At 34.1% G+C, this 13,754-nt stretch overlaps 1 protein-coding gene across 1 annotated transcript in view; it reads left to right on the top strand.

Moving 5' to 3' along the window:
* The window catches only part of TENM3 (teneurin transmembrane protein 3), a 3,314,517-nt gene that overhangs the window by 1,322,870 nt on the left and 1,977,893 nt on the right, over positions 1-13,754 (top strand). The window contains exon 5 of the mRNA XM_074231559.1: positions 7,000-7,040. The gene's annotated coding sequence lies outside the window, so the exon portion shown is untranslated. The remainder of the gene's footprint in view (positions 1-6,999; positions 7,041-13,754) is intronic.

Genomic DNA, 13,754 nt, shown 5'->3' with positions numbered 1-13,754 from the left:
CTAGTCTGGATTATTACAAATGCCTTTACTCTGGAGGAAATTCAGAATCTCTCTAGTTGGGGCAGAATGCAGTCTAAGTCAGTGATTGTATGGTAGGAGCTGTAGGGAGCACATTACATCCATGCTCTACAGTCTGTACTCCCTACCTTATTTGCTTCTGAGTGCAATAGTCTATGGTCAATAAAACACTAAATGGTTGGGCCCCAGCTACTTAGAGATCGCCTTTCTCCCTAAGCAACAGCAAGGCAATTGAGATCAGCTGGATAGCAACTGCTGGCAGTTCCCAACTTCCATCTACAGGGGAGGTGAGGAAGGGGTAGTTTCTGTGAACTGCTCTCATTTACAAAATTCTGGGTCTGCCCTAATCCCAGACTGCAAATCTTATTTAGGCATAGCACAAGACTTGACTTTTAAAGTGAAAACCAGAAAAGGGAATATGTAGGAAGGATCTGTGGTTTTGTGAATGTGGATAATCATATTCTGTGAACTGTGCCATTTTCCAAACTGATAAATAGCATCCTCATTCCCTGAGGCAATAGGAAAGGTACTTGAACAAATGACTGAACATTTTATTCTTTACCTGAAATTCTGGTGCAAAACCAAAGTTTTAAAATGACCTAAGAAGAGGAGAGGGAGTGAAAGCCATGTGATAAAGAATAAAATAAGATAGAGGGTAAGGGGATCAAGGGAGTAAAATTTAATAATCTGACAAAGGGATCAGTTTCAAAAATAATAAAATTTAAAAACATCAGAGTCAACAATGCTTTCATATCTAAAGCTTAAAGTCCCAGCCCTGCCCCATCACTTAGGACAGTGCTGAGCACCCCTCTGCTTGTTATATCTGTTTAATTAATACTGGCTTTATTCTTTTCTTTTCTGTAAGGACTGATCTTGAATTTATTCATCCATTTTTTAAGAGGACCAATGACCTCACATAGTGATGCTATGATTTGTGCATGAAGTGGATTGTATTTAAGTGAGACAGAGTTACACAAATTCTTCACTCACTGAGTCCTCAAAGTCCAATTGCAAGACAAAAGTCAGGGTACTGGAGATGATCAGGGATTCATAGGATAACCTTAACACCTTTCTTGTCTGATCAAGCTCCAAGTACTACTCAGTATTCTCACCACCTTCATGGCAGCCGAACCAAATTGTTCTAGTCTTTATATGCTGGGGGTGGTCATTTCCCTAAATCATTGACTGGTTTGAGGCTTGTCTCTTTCCTTGCTTTAAGTCTGTTGGCTAAGAACCTTTACCATGATGTGGCTGTTATAAATACTAGACTTCTTGGAGCCACAGGTGAGAGTTCTATTAAATGTAGACCACAAAGGTGAACAGGTAACCCTGAAAAATGACTCATCAAGTCCTTATACCAGTGGTACTAGTTCTCCCTGAACATTCCATATACCCTAGATCTTGAACTATATCATTAATGTGGAAGGATTGAGGGGAGAGAGGGAAATTCAAGGCAGAGAATATTAGAGCACTGACTTTTCTTCAAATTCAGAATCTAAAATGGAGCTAGATAACTAAAAGTAAGAAAATTCAGAGGAAAAAAGGAAGAAAACTTTTATTCTTTGCCAGTGTGTGCCCATAGAGAACCTAGTGGGAATCAGTATAAGAATATTGTCTAACATTCTGCCATGGCTACTAAGGAGTTCAGGACAGGGTTCAGGGCCTGATAACCCCCTACTAATCAAACAAATCATGAATCTACATCATGGAGGGGACTTTCAAGGACAGCTAGTTCAACAACCATATTTTACAAATGAAGGAGCTGAGATTCAGAGAGGTTAAAGTGATTTTTTCCCCCTAAGATCAATTAGATAACAAATATCTAAGGCAGTATTTGACAGATAGTCCTTATTCAACTCATACATTCCATATATATATTATATAGTTGTCTAAGTTAGTCAACGCGTGTTTAATTACTCATCTTGTGTCAAGGTTTCTATTACTCACAGATCTATCTATCCAATAGATGGTAGAATTGAGATTCAAACTAAGCATCTCTGACTCTAAAGTCATTGTTGTTTGTATGCATACATATGTGTGCATGTATATATAGATTATATATGCATATATATACATATATAAATTTAATACATTATATGTAATAAGTCCATATATATGTATATATGAGTGATATGGCACTATTTCCTCTGTGTCATATTTAATACCTTCAAAATTCTAGAGAAAACCATCTAGGTTCAGTGTAATTTCCAGTGATAAACGTTTGCCTGACCTAACTGTCAGATATTGAGGATACTTAGAAAGAATCCATGAAACTCTGGAGGCAAACAGTTGTCCACAATTCTCTAGACTTATTTCAGGGTCCCAGAGGGTTCCCTAGAGTAGAGGGTTCCCTAGGAGTAGAGAAAGAGGAGGATAGTTGATGGGGCCAAAAAGCAGTGTTGAGTATTTTGGGATTGCTTGGCATGGAAAGCAAGATGGGTTAAATGTAGAATTGTAATCAAATTTTATTTCATGTCTGATTATATGCAAAGACAACTGGCAAAAATGGATCCTGCAATCTCCCTGTCCTCAAGTTGTACCTTACACCTAAACAAAGAAGAGCCGTGAGGAAAGGTTGCATATCAAATCTGATTCTGAATCAAATATTTTCTGCAATCACCTTAGACTTTTTTGTGGGGGTGGGGGAGAGGGGCTAGAATGACTGGTTCAGAGAGCACAGCACATGTCTGACTCTCAGTGGTATTAATCAAATGAGATAAAATAATACTTAATAATACTTTTCAGTGCTTCAAGATTTGTAGTCTTTCATTCTTCTCCCTCCAGTTTCTTTGGTCTAGGTACCACCCTGGCCACTCCTTTGGTCTTTCTCTTCTATCTGGCCAGCTGGCCATTAAGACCACCCTGCCTTTTCATAGCAGGTGGAGGGGACAAGTGTGCCACACACAAGCTAATTGTTTTCTGTTAGAAACTGGAAGGTAAGGTTATATAATCACAGGAAGGGAATAATACATCAAATGTAACTTGACTGTGCTTTAACTTTTAATTAAGTAGATTTTCTAGTTACTTAAGCCATTTAGAAATCAATTTGCTCATGTGGGCATAATTCACTTTGTGTATTGTTTCTGGAAAGTTGCATATACATTGATTTTTTTTAAACGGAATTATATTTTAAAACCATCAAGGAAGCTAGCTAGTCTTTCATTTATTCATTCAACAAACATTTATTAAGTGACTACTGGTTGACTAGGTGCTGGAGGAAACAAAAAGTTTAAATTATAGAAAGTCTATGCCTTCGAGAAACTTAGAGACATATAGGCAGAGGATCAGTACCATGATTTGTATAGAGAACTCCCACATGAGCAAGTTCCTTCTATTAATTCAAATAGCAGTCTTCCATGCAACTTAAAATCTTTAAATGTTTCCAAGACCACTTTGAGTGCTTTACTCAGGGTCACATAGTCAGGATGTTTCATATACAGAACTTGAACTCATGTTTTCCTATAAACATACATGGCCCTTCCTGTCTACTGCTCTCTATAGCAGGAATTCTTAACTTGAAATCAATGAATTCTTTCAGATGAGTCTGTGAACTTGGGTGGGAGCAAAAACAACCACATACACACATATATAAGAAATACTTATAATATGTATTCTGCAAACTCATATATTCTATTATGCTATTCTAAATATATGGAGAGTATGTTTTATAAGTAAATAATAAGGAAATATATGAAATATATATTTTTACTAGCCTCTTGTTGACATTTATTTGTATTATGAATTTAAAAAATAAATTGTTTGAAGGTATCTATAGGCTTCACCAGATTGAGATATTCATAAATCACAAATGATTTAGAGCCTCTGCTTTACACTTGAGCAGGGAAATAAAATACAGGTATATTTGTGGCACAAGAGCACTTGAGGGTTTTCACTGGAACTTTGAATGTTTCTGGATACTTAGCATAGTGCTCTGACTACATTTTTTCCATTATTTTCCCAATGTGACTAACCAAATCTCAGTCATCCGTATGTCTCAATACTTTCTTTTATGTTGCTTTTGATCATGTCATCATTGGCAATATTCTGTCTGTGGCCTACTTATGCCACAATATTTCTTTCCATTATCCTTTGGACTCCATATATGTGTAGTACACCCTTAAAAATGAAATGCTATACCACCATTCTGGGACTTTTACTTAAAATGCATATAATATACTTTTAGTGATGTTTCTCCTCCATGTCTTTAATAAAAGATTAAAAATATCCTATTTTATACTCCCTAAAATGAATATTTTTTATTTAAAAAATTGACACTTGTCCTCAGAAATGCAAAACAGTAACTTTGAAACTATTATAGTGGATGCAACTGTGATCAGTCAAGTACCTTTGCCCTTTATGTGCTTTTTTGGAAATACAGTTGCTATTAGAATGTAATAAGAATAGAAGGTCATAAGGATCACAAGTGCCTTCTGGCCAACTTGTATCCTGTGTCATGATCCTGGAGCAAGTAATAGCAGTTTCTCTCAGCAATGCTGACTTGGGAGGGAAAGCTGACACTGCCCATTATGGTGAGTCCTGACTGAACAGAACTGTTAAGAGAGACACTTTCAGTGTAATAACCCTACTCATCACTAGAAACAAAAAGAAAATATATTTAAAAAATAAGACCTTGGCTGCATCAATTTCATTCAGGATAATAGCAACCTTTTTCTCCTATCCAAAATTCTGATCTAAGGATCCACTTGGTAAAGTGAAATGGGAAATTAAGGCGTATCATTTAAGCAAAAGATTCCCTTCTCATAAGAAAGGCAGAGGGTTTGGGAGGAATATTTATTATTCACATACACACACATACATATATGGTATAATATATGGTATAATAAAGTGCTGAATTTAGAATTAGGAAGACCTGATTTCAAATGCTGCCTTTGGCACAAGAAGTATGTCCTTGGGTCAAATACTTGACCCTTTAATCTGTGTCTTCTTCATAGAACTTTTGTAAGGAACAAATATGTGTGTGTGTGTGTGTGTGTGTGTGTGTGTTTGATTTATTTTAAGTTTAGGAAAAATAATCTGTCTCTACTTGAACTCACCACCTTTCTAGGCAGACTAGTGAACTTTTTGGACAACACTAATAATTAGGAAACTATTGCCCCAAGAACTTGCTACACTATAACTATTCATTGTCTACATTCTGCCAACTGAGGGTAAAGAGGATAAGTCTAATTACGTTTCCACGTTCTAAAGATCTTCATATAGTTGAAGAAAAATAATCAGTATCTCACAAAATCTTTTAATCACTACACATCATCAAGTAACCATTGCTTATTTAACTGATCCTTACATTCTTCATTAATGTGAATTCCTTCATTATATTGGTGTTCCTCCTTTCATCCTAAGCATACCTGATTCAATCTTTCCTAAATTGTATCATCTAAAAGGAAATACAATAGTCTATATGTGATCTGACCTGATGGATGACTACCTCTCAGGTATATGGCAAGAAGGGATTCCTTGTGAGGTCCAGTTTGAACTAATTGGACACTGATGGTCTCTTCCCTTTCTGATGTTCTGGGATATTTTGCTAATCTGGAAAATCTACTTTCCCCTTCACTTTCTATTAATTGAGGAGCCTCTCCTATCTCTTTTCTTAAATGACTCTTATCTGATCTCAATTTGAAAACAAATTTTCTACTTTTTCTTTACTTCTTAATGCTTCTTTGTCTTGTTATTTAACTTTGCAATCATTATTACTTAAATCTGTCAAGTAACTTAACATGGGGTTTGCACAAAGCCTGCCCTCCTTTGTAGTATGGAGTTTTATTATTCATTGCTCCTCCTTGATTAGAGACTTCATAGCTCCCTCTTTGTTTGGTCCCCCTGCTCATCACCATCCCAATCGTTACAGAGAGAGGAACACAAAATCTAAAGTCTCCAGACAATATAACTATAAGATTCTTTAAAAAATTATCCATCAGATAATATATATGGCATAGATATTGGCTATTAAGAAAATATATATCACTTTTTTAAAATGTACTTGGTCTTTTTCTTCCTTTTTTGCAATTAAAAAAAAGCTACCCTGAATTACTATAGTCCTGAATCTAAATTGTAATCATTATTCCCATATCTGTGTTGCTTTTGCCATCTGTTTTCAGTGTCAAATTAAGGGAACTAAGTAATGGGTACCTCTTCAAGGTTTATGAAGCAATTTAGGTGACACTGTCACGCACCCTTTCTCTGCCTTGTCTCCTAATATTTTTCCACCTTTGGAACCATGAGACATTGGGCTTGAAGCTACTGAAGCAGAATCAGAGCATCTGGAGCGGAGGCCAAAACAGCTTTGCTTACTTTAGTCCATCCCCCAAACCTCAATGAGATATGTGGATTAGCATCACTTATCTCCAATGATTATTGGGAGGGCACAGAAAGCTCTGTCATCTACCAGTATCCAGATATAGTTTCCCCTCAGAAAAAAATAAAATGATGCAGACTAACCTTTTTTTCCTCTTGTCTTTCACAGAGTATCTTAATATATGTTGATGTTAGAAACTTGGTTCCAACATTTTTCTCTACAATTGTATTAATCTATTGGTTGCTTTTCTCAAGATTGCATGAATCAATATATAATCTATATAAGATTATTCGCTACCATGGGGAGGAGGGTGGTAGAATAATATAGCACTCAAAAGCTTGCAAAAAATGAATGTAGAACATTACCTTTACATGTAATTGGCAAAAATAAATAAAATGTTTTTTTTTAAAAAGAATGCATGAATCAAACTGAGTTTCTAAGTATGTGGAAAGATAGTGATAAAAAAAGGGAGGGGGTAGGATAACCTTATGTTATATCCAGGTTTAAGTCCTGGAAGAAGGATGGGAGTGTTAACTTGATTTGCCATTTAGTAGTGTTATAAATATACAAAATGTATAGTGTTGAATCATGTGTGTTTTTTTCTGTCTTTTCCCATTTCAATGGACTTAGTAGAATGACATTTTCTTTGCTTTTTAATTTTACAGGCTGGTGATGGAATTTTCTTCTTTGGACTGCTAGATTCCTTGTGAGTAAATGCATCTACTTGAATAAAATGACTGTAGTTAAGCTATCCTATTCATTTATTTTACTTTCATGGATTAAACATCCAATGCTTTTTTAACTGTACTTTTTATTACAGGAACATTTTCATTTCCTTCACACACTCTTGGCTACTTTCTAAATTTAATATGTCACTATGTGAACTGTTCAGAGATGAGATAGGGAAGTTACTTTCTCATTAACCAATAACATATACCCACCAAATTTTTTGTAATAAAAAATAATTTATTATGATTGACTTTAACAAATGAAATAAGATTATAATGATTTTTAAAAGTGGGTGGCATTATGACATTATTTTCTTAGTGAAATCAACATCAATTCACTTGATGTTCTTTGTATTACATTGATCATAATATATTAATTTGACATTACTGTGATGCTAGGTATTCTTTTAAGAAAGTCATTGTAATTTAGGATATATTATAATTCAGGAAACATAATATATTGATATCTCAAAAGCTTATTAAAATGATGAAAATTTATTTTTAAAAACTATTATATAGTTCAGCATTCTATTTATTGATCCTTTGATGCCAAAATTGTAAAAAATGAACTCTCCATATTTAAAATTCCTTTTGAATTTCTTTAAAAAAATTACTCATCAATATTTCATTTAGTGATCAAAGTGTAACTTAATAGACTATTAGTAATGGAATAGTTGTAGCCACTATAGCTGCATGTTGTTCAGAGAAAAAGAAAAGAGCAGCATTGACCATGATATCAGGTACTAGCAAGAAAGATGATTCCCACCAAATCCCTACAATTGGGAGAAATTGGGTAATTTGAGGTAGAACTTAGGACAAGGCTGGAGACAAGTTTTCCTAAGATAAGGAATAGCAATTTCTAGATGTGTAACTAGAATTGATTGATCAAGACTATGACTCAGGGCATCAAAATTAAGAGGGATGTTGAAAGTCCTTCTATTCCTTTAGTAATATAAAATCCACCAAGCTTAGCAGCTATTAAGCAAGAAAATTAGCTAGAAAACCCAGTTGTCAGCTTCCCCTCCAGCATCTGCATTTCAGGGAAACTTGTCCCCTTTATTAGTTCTAACTCAATGCCTCCCCTCCAAATCCCTATTGAATTGAGAGCATATTCCTTGCTGTTTGGGTAGAATGCAAAATATTCCTAGTCAGTTTCAGTTATCTGCAGGCCAAAAAGGATAATCAATAAATTAAAAGTGTAGTAATAAATTAAAGGACTTGGAATCCAGAAGATTTTGTTTCAAATCTTACTTGAGATACTTCTAACTTATTGCTATCATTGATGCTAAATTACTTATAGTGTTTCTAGTATTTGCTCACAAATTTTATTTACTACATTTCAGTATTTTTTTTAAATTCCTTTTTAATATTGGTGATGTGTGAAATTTTCTAGGATGTTACCTCTTAAGTGTACATTTTTAATATATATTAGAAACTAATTTTAGGCTATAAATTGGTAACATATTAAAGAGGGTGCAGATGATATCCAGCACCTAATCTTATGATCATGACATCACTACTGCATACCGAATCACAGTGACACAGAGAAAAATTGTTGGCAGAAAATGATGGATGCTAGGAAAGCATTTAATAGCACTAAAAGTAATTAGGGCACTTTTCTTTAGGAGGAGGGGAAATTGAAATGCATTATAATTCTACATAGATTTTCAGTTCTTTGTGGGTAAATTGTAGGTGTTCAAATGATGACAAATTTATTTAGAATCTGCATCATTTTGATATCTATTTTGAAAAGTGATTGTAAAAATAAAGTAATAAATAATTTCCATATTTTAATGACTATTCTGCTGAGATTCATTGACTGGTAAAAGTCACAGACCAGCCACATAGCATTGCCCTGAGAGTGTTTGCTGTTCTTTGTGTTTTTAAGGCATCCTTGGAATCAGTTGGAGTGTTATTTGGAAGGCTTAAATATCAAGTCCTGTTCTCTCTTCAGTGAAATTGGCTTCTGTTGATCTAATGTTTAAAGGAAATACCTCAAAATGGGAAAAAATGACCAATTTATCTGTCAGCCAATCTCTTTTTTTTTAAAGTTTTTTGAGAGTTATTTTAATTACAGATCAGATTAATTTTAATCACATATCTAACTCCCAATATAATTGTCCTTAATGAATTCATATTGAAATAAATAAATGATTCCTAGTTAGTAAAAGCAATATAGAGAAGTTGTAATATCAGATATTTTAAGTTTTAAGGCATATAAATTTAATAATTAAAGATACTTCATAGACAGTTTCATGTCAGGGTACTCTGCTATTGTCATATACTTCAATGATTTGTGTAGATAATTCTCTTGTTCTAATGTAGTTTCTTCATCTCCTTCCTCTGGTCAGTTGTGCAAATAATCTCCCACATCTAGAATCACTTTCTTTGTACCTCTACCTCAAAGAATCCCTGACTTCATACAAAACATCATTAACATAGTGCCTAATGCCTTCGTGATTTTTGAAAATTTTAGAACCATGACCCCTCTCAAAATTAATCCCTATCACTTTGGATAAACCTTCTGACTCCAGATCCAGCATTTTAAGTATGGTACCATTCAGTTTGCCTAAGAGGTACCCTCATATTTCAGACTTTCTTTAATTGGAATCTATGGATAGATTTAATAGAAATGTACAAACTTGAATGGGAAATAAATCATATTGTTTTCACTAATATTCAATTTTCTTTATAATTCTAAGTATTTATATATTTTAAAATATTAGGAAGATTCCATAGGCTTTACTAGATTGTTTCAGGAGCTCTTTGATCAAGAATATTTAAGATTACCCTGCACTAGTAGAATGTAAGCTTCTTTTAATTTGAAGAAAAAAAAAAGAATATAATCTCCTTCAGGACACGGAAATTAGTAACTTAATGATTTAGTTGAATTGAATGCTGCTTATTTGATTGACTAGGAAGACAAACCGTTCCTTCTTTGATTCCATGTACTACAACTCCATCAAAAATTGTACTAACTAGAGGAGAGAAAAAAATTTTAACATTCATCAGTGAATGGTATAAAAATATTTTTTCCTGGAAATGACCTCCATATAACTACAGTGTTTGACTCCCCTGACCACACCTTTAATTATGCAGGGTAATGTCCCTTTCATGATGTCATATATCCTGTAAAATACCATGCAAAATATTAGTGGAAATCTTCCAGAGCTGACTCAAAATGAGTAAGATAATGGAATTAGAGAGACAAAATAAAAGCTCTCAATATTTGATGATATATTTCTATAAACTGATTCAAAAGTTCTTTCATTTGTTACATCTTTGAGTTGCTTTTTGACATTGTTCATGTCTAGCTCTCTTTTAAAACTAATCTGCTTATGTCTGCCAACCTTTTTATGGATTTCATCTTTCTTTCTTTCAAAAACATATAATTTTTAAACATCAGATATGATGATAGTTGACATTAGTGCTTTAAGATATTCAAAATGCTTTATATATATATATGCATATATATATATGTATGTGTGTGTGTGTATATTTTCACTTTTGAATGTCCCAATAATCCTGTAAAGTAGGTTCCATAGGCATTATTTTGTATGCTGCTTTTGCAGATCTGCTTCTGACACATACTGGTTGTGTGGTCTTGAACAAGTCAATTAACATTCTTGGTGTTCTAAATTCATCTCTAACCCTCTAAGCTACAAAGAACCCATTAATCTGCATTACTAGAGGAACTTTTTTCAATAAAGAATTCTCTGTCACTGAAATCAGTGCTCCAATCCCTCTGTCTCTCTGTATGAGGGAATGATGAATACAGCCTCAGAGGTATCAAATGACTTGTTCACAGTTACATATTCTCAGAAGCAGAATTCTAAGCAGTTTTGTATTAATTCTTAAGTTCACCATTTTTTCTCATTAGAAGATACTGCTAATGTACTTTCCTCATAACCACCATTTTATCAGAATCTTTTAGTGATCTGTCAGTTTCCTGTGAAAATATTAGTAGTCTTTTCTTTCACTGATAATTATTCTCTGTGACCAATTACTCTGAATATCTTTTGGATAAAACTAGATGTGAAAAAAATTCTAAAGGTTGAACCCTACTTAGTTGAATATATCAAAAGAACTGTGAAATTGGTAAGGGCATTCCGTTTACCCCATGCAGATTGCAATCCTTTGATGCTATATATGGTGGGTAGTAGTCCTTTCTTATAACCTCCACTTGTTTTCCTGATGCCCCTGACCTTCTGGGTGGTTTTGGATTTTGACAGAAGACAGAAAATTTGTTTCTACTTTTATACCATCAAATATATTATCCTTTATACCATCAAAATATACTATCCTTTATCAAATACTGGCATGTGAAGGTCACATTAGCAGAGGCAGTGAAACATACCCAGGACTGGTGAATAAAGTGAGTATTCAAGCTTCTACTTGATTTATACAAAGAGAAAAAGTGTCATTGAGCTTCCCTAAATTTTGTAGTACTACATCATAATATTTCAAAGGGGAAATATGAAATAAAAATGGAATCATTTGACTGTAAATGCCCAATTTCCTGTACTTCATTTGAGGGGTAGCTTATGGGCAAAATCAAGCCTCTAGAATATATTCTATTGAGGGTGCTGTTAAAATATTTGGTGTCATTTCATGCAACCAGTAATTCTAAGAAAGCATCACAAAATAATCCTTTTAGAGGTGGGATGGGTCTTGAATATCGTTCTATTTTTGATATTTGGCAAAGGATAATTAGTCAACCAGAGGTATCAGAAGGGGAAAAACTATTTTCAGGACTAGTTATTTTTTATTTCAGTAAAGAAAAATCTCTTACCTTAATTGTAAGACATCCAAACTTTTCCTGCTTCTCTAAAGCAATTGGAAACTACTGTATATAAGTGAAATTAAAAGAGAGAGATACCTTCTTTCCCTATACTCCTTAGATCAATATCAGAAATATAATGGATATTCAGTAAATGTTACCATCCCTCTGAAAACTTCATTGATTTCAACTTTTGTGGTCATTTCCAAATTATGGGGAAAGAAAGGAACTGTAGGGTCATGTCCTATATTGTAGTATCATTCTATGATAATCTAGTCAAATTTTATTCTGCCATTCTTCAACCAATAGATATCTATTTGTTTGTTATTTTCTAAATTACTAAGAGTGCAGCTTATACTATTTTGGCATATGAGTGACATTTATGGCTTTGACCCCTATGAGGTTTATGCTATTTATTTCTCCCAATGCCTCCCTCAGTGCTCTGTGCTGAGTAACTGCTTAATAAATGTTTGTCAAATGGAATTGAATTTTTTAATTAAAAGTAAGTATAGGAAAGGAAAGTTCCCTTCCCCCTTTAAAAACTATGGTCAGTAACTCCAAGGGGAAAAAAATTCAAAAGCCACAGCAATTAAAATGAAGGGTTTTTTCCTCCAAAAGAAGTATTAAACATCTAATTCACCATAAAAAGGATAAAGCAAGGGGGCAGTGGATAGAGCACTGGTCCTGGAGTCAGGGGGACCTGAGTTCAAATCCAGTCTCAGATACTTAATAATTTCCTAGCTGTGTGACCTTGGGCAAGTCAATTAACCCTATTGCTTTAAATAAAATTTTAAAAACTTAAAAAAGGATAAAGAATATGCTTATAGAGGGATGATGGATGGATGGATGGATGAATGAATGTACAAATTTTTACACTTCTGTTAAATTCATAAGTTTAGAAGTGCAAGAGTCCTTGGAGGTAGAGGCAAGTTCCTTATTCTTGTAGGGCATAGCCTGTTACCATGGTGCCAGCTCAATGTCCTCTTCTCTTCCTTTCCTAATCCAGGTAGAGCATAACAAAAGCAGTTGGAGATAGAGATATGATAGAGATAACAACGATAATTTAATTTAAATAGAAATTGTGGTTAACATATTTGATTGGAGGCAAGGGAATATTGGGGGGGGGTGATCTTCTTCTCCCTATCTCGGTCCTGCCCTTGCTTTTTCCTACCTCCTGGCAGCTTCTCTTCTTGTCCCTACAACGTGTCATCCAATGTATCTTGATTATCAAAAACTTTCCAGTACAGTACTACAATCAGGCTTACTTACCCCATGATACCCTATGGATTTCCTATATTATTCTTCATTCATTACTACATTCCATTCCTTTAGTATGAATGTTGGGAAGGCAGTGGAATTAATTCATAGGGATCTGTGGGTTTGTGTCAGTTTTAATCAGGTATCCTTCAATTGTTCTCTTATAATGCAGCACTCTTCTACTCTTACCATATTTTTACAGTTAATGCTGTATATTGACTAAAACCAATTTTCACTCTGCTATAGACAATGTAGTCATTTTTGTATCCTTCCTTTTCAGCTTGGGCTTCTCTTCCTTCCTTTCACATTTAGAGTTCTATTTCAGTAGCTTCTAGCATTTTTTTCTCTAGCTGCTTCTTTGCTCAAGGGAATACCTGCCACATTTGTTTCCTAATAGACCCTGGAATAAGCTTCCCATGTTCTTTTCTTTTCTTCTGAGAAGAACAAGTGTCTTAAACCTACTATCTTACTCTTCCACTCAAACTGCTCTAAGTTTTCCAGAAAGCATACAGCATTGACAACTCGAGAAAACTTGTTGGTTCTATTGTAGAGGGAAAAAAACAACAGCTTCAACATGATCAGTTTGAATATCTATTTATTCGGAAAAGTACAAAAAGTACAAAATGCTGAAAAGTACAAAAAAGTACAAAAAGTA

This window comes from Macrotis lagotis, chromosome 3, assembly GCF_037893015.1.
Source record: "Macrotis lagotis isolate mMagLag1 chromosome 3, bilby.v1.9.chrom.fasta, whole genome shotgun sequence".
In the NCBI taxonomy this organism is placed as follows: domain Eukaryota; kingdom Metazoa; phylum Chordata; class Mammalia; order Peramelemorphia; family Peramelidae; genus Macrotis; species Macrotis lagotis.
The sequence above is the reverse complement of the archived record's forward strand: the minus strand, read 5'-3'. Positions and strand labels throughout refer to the sequence as shown.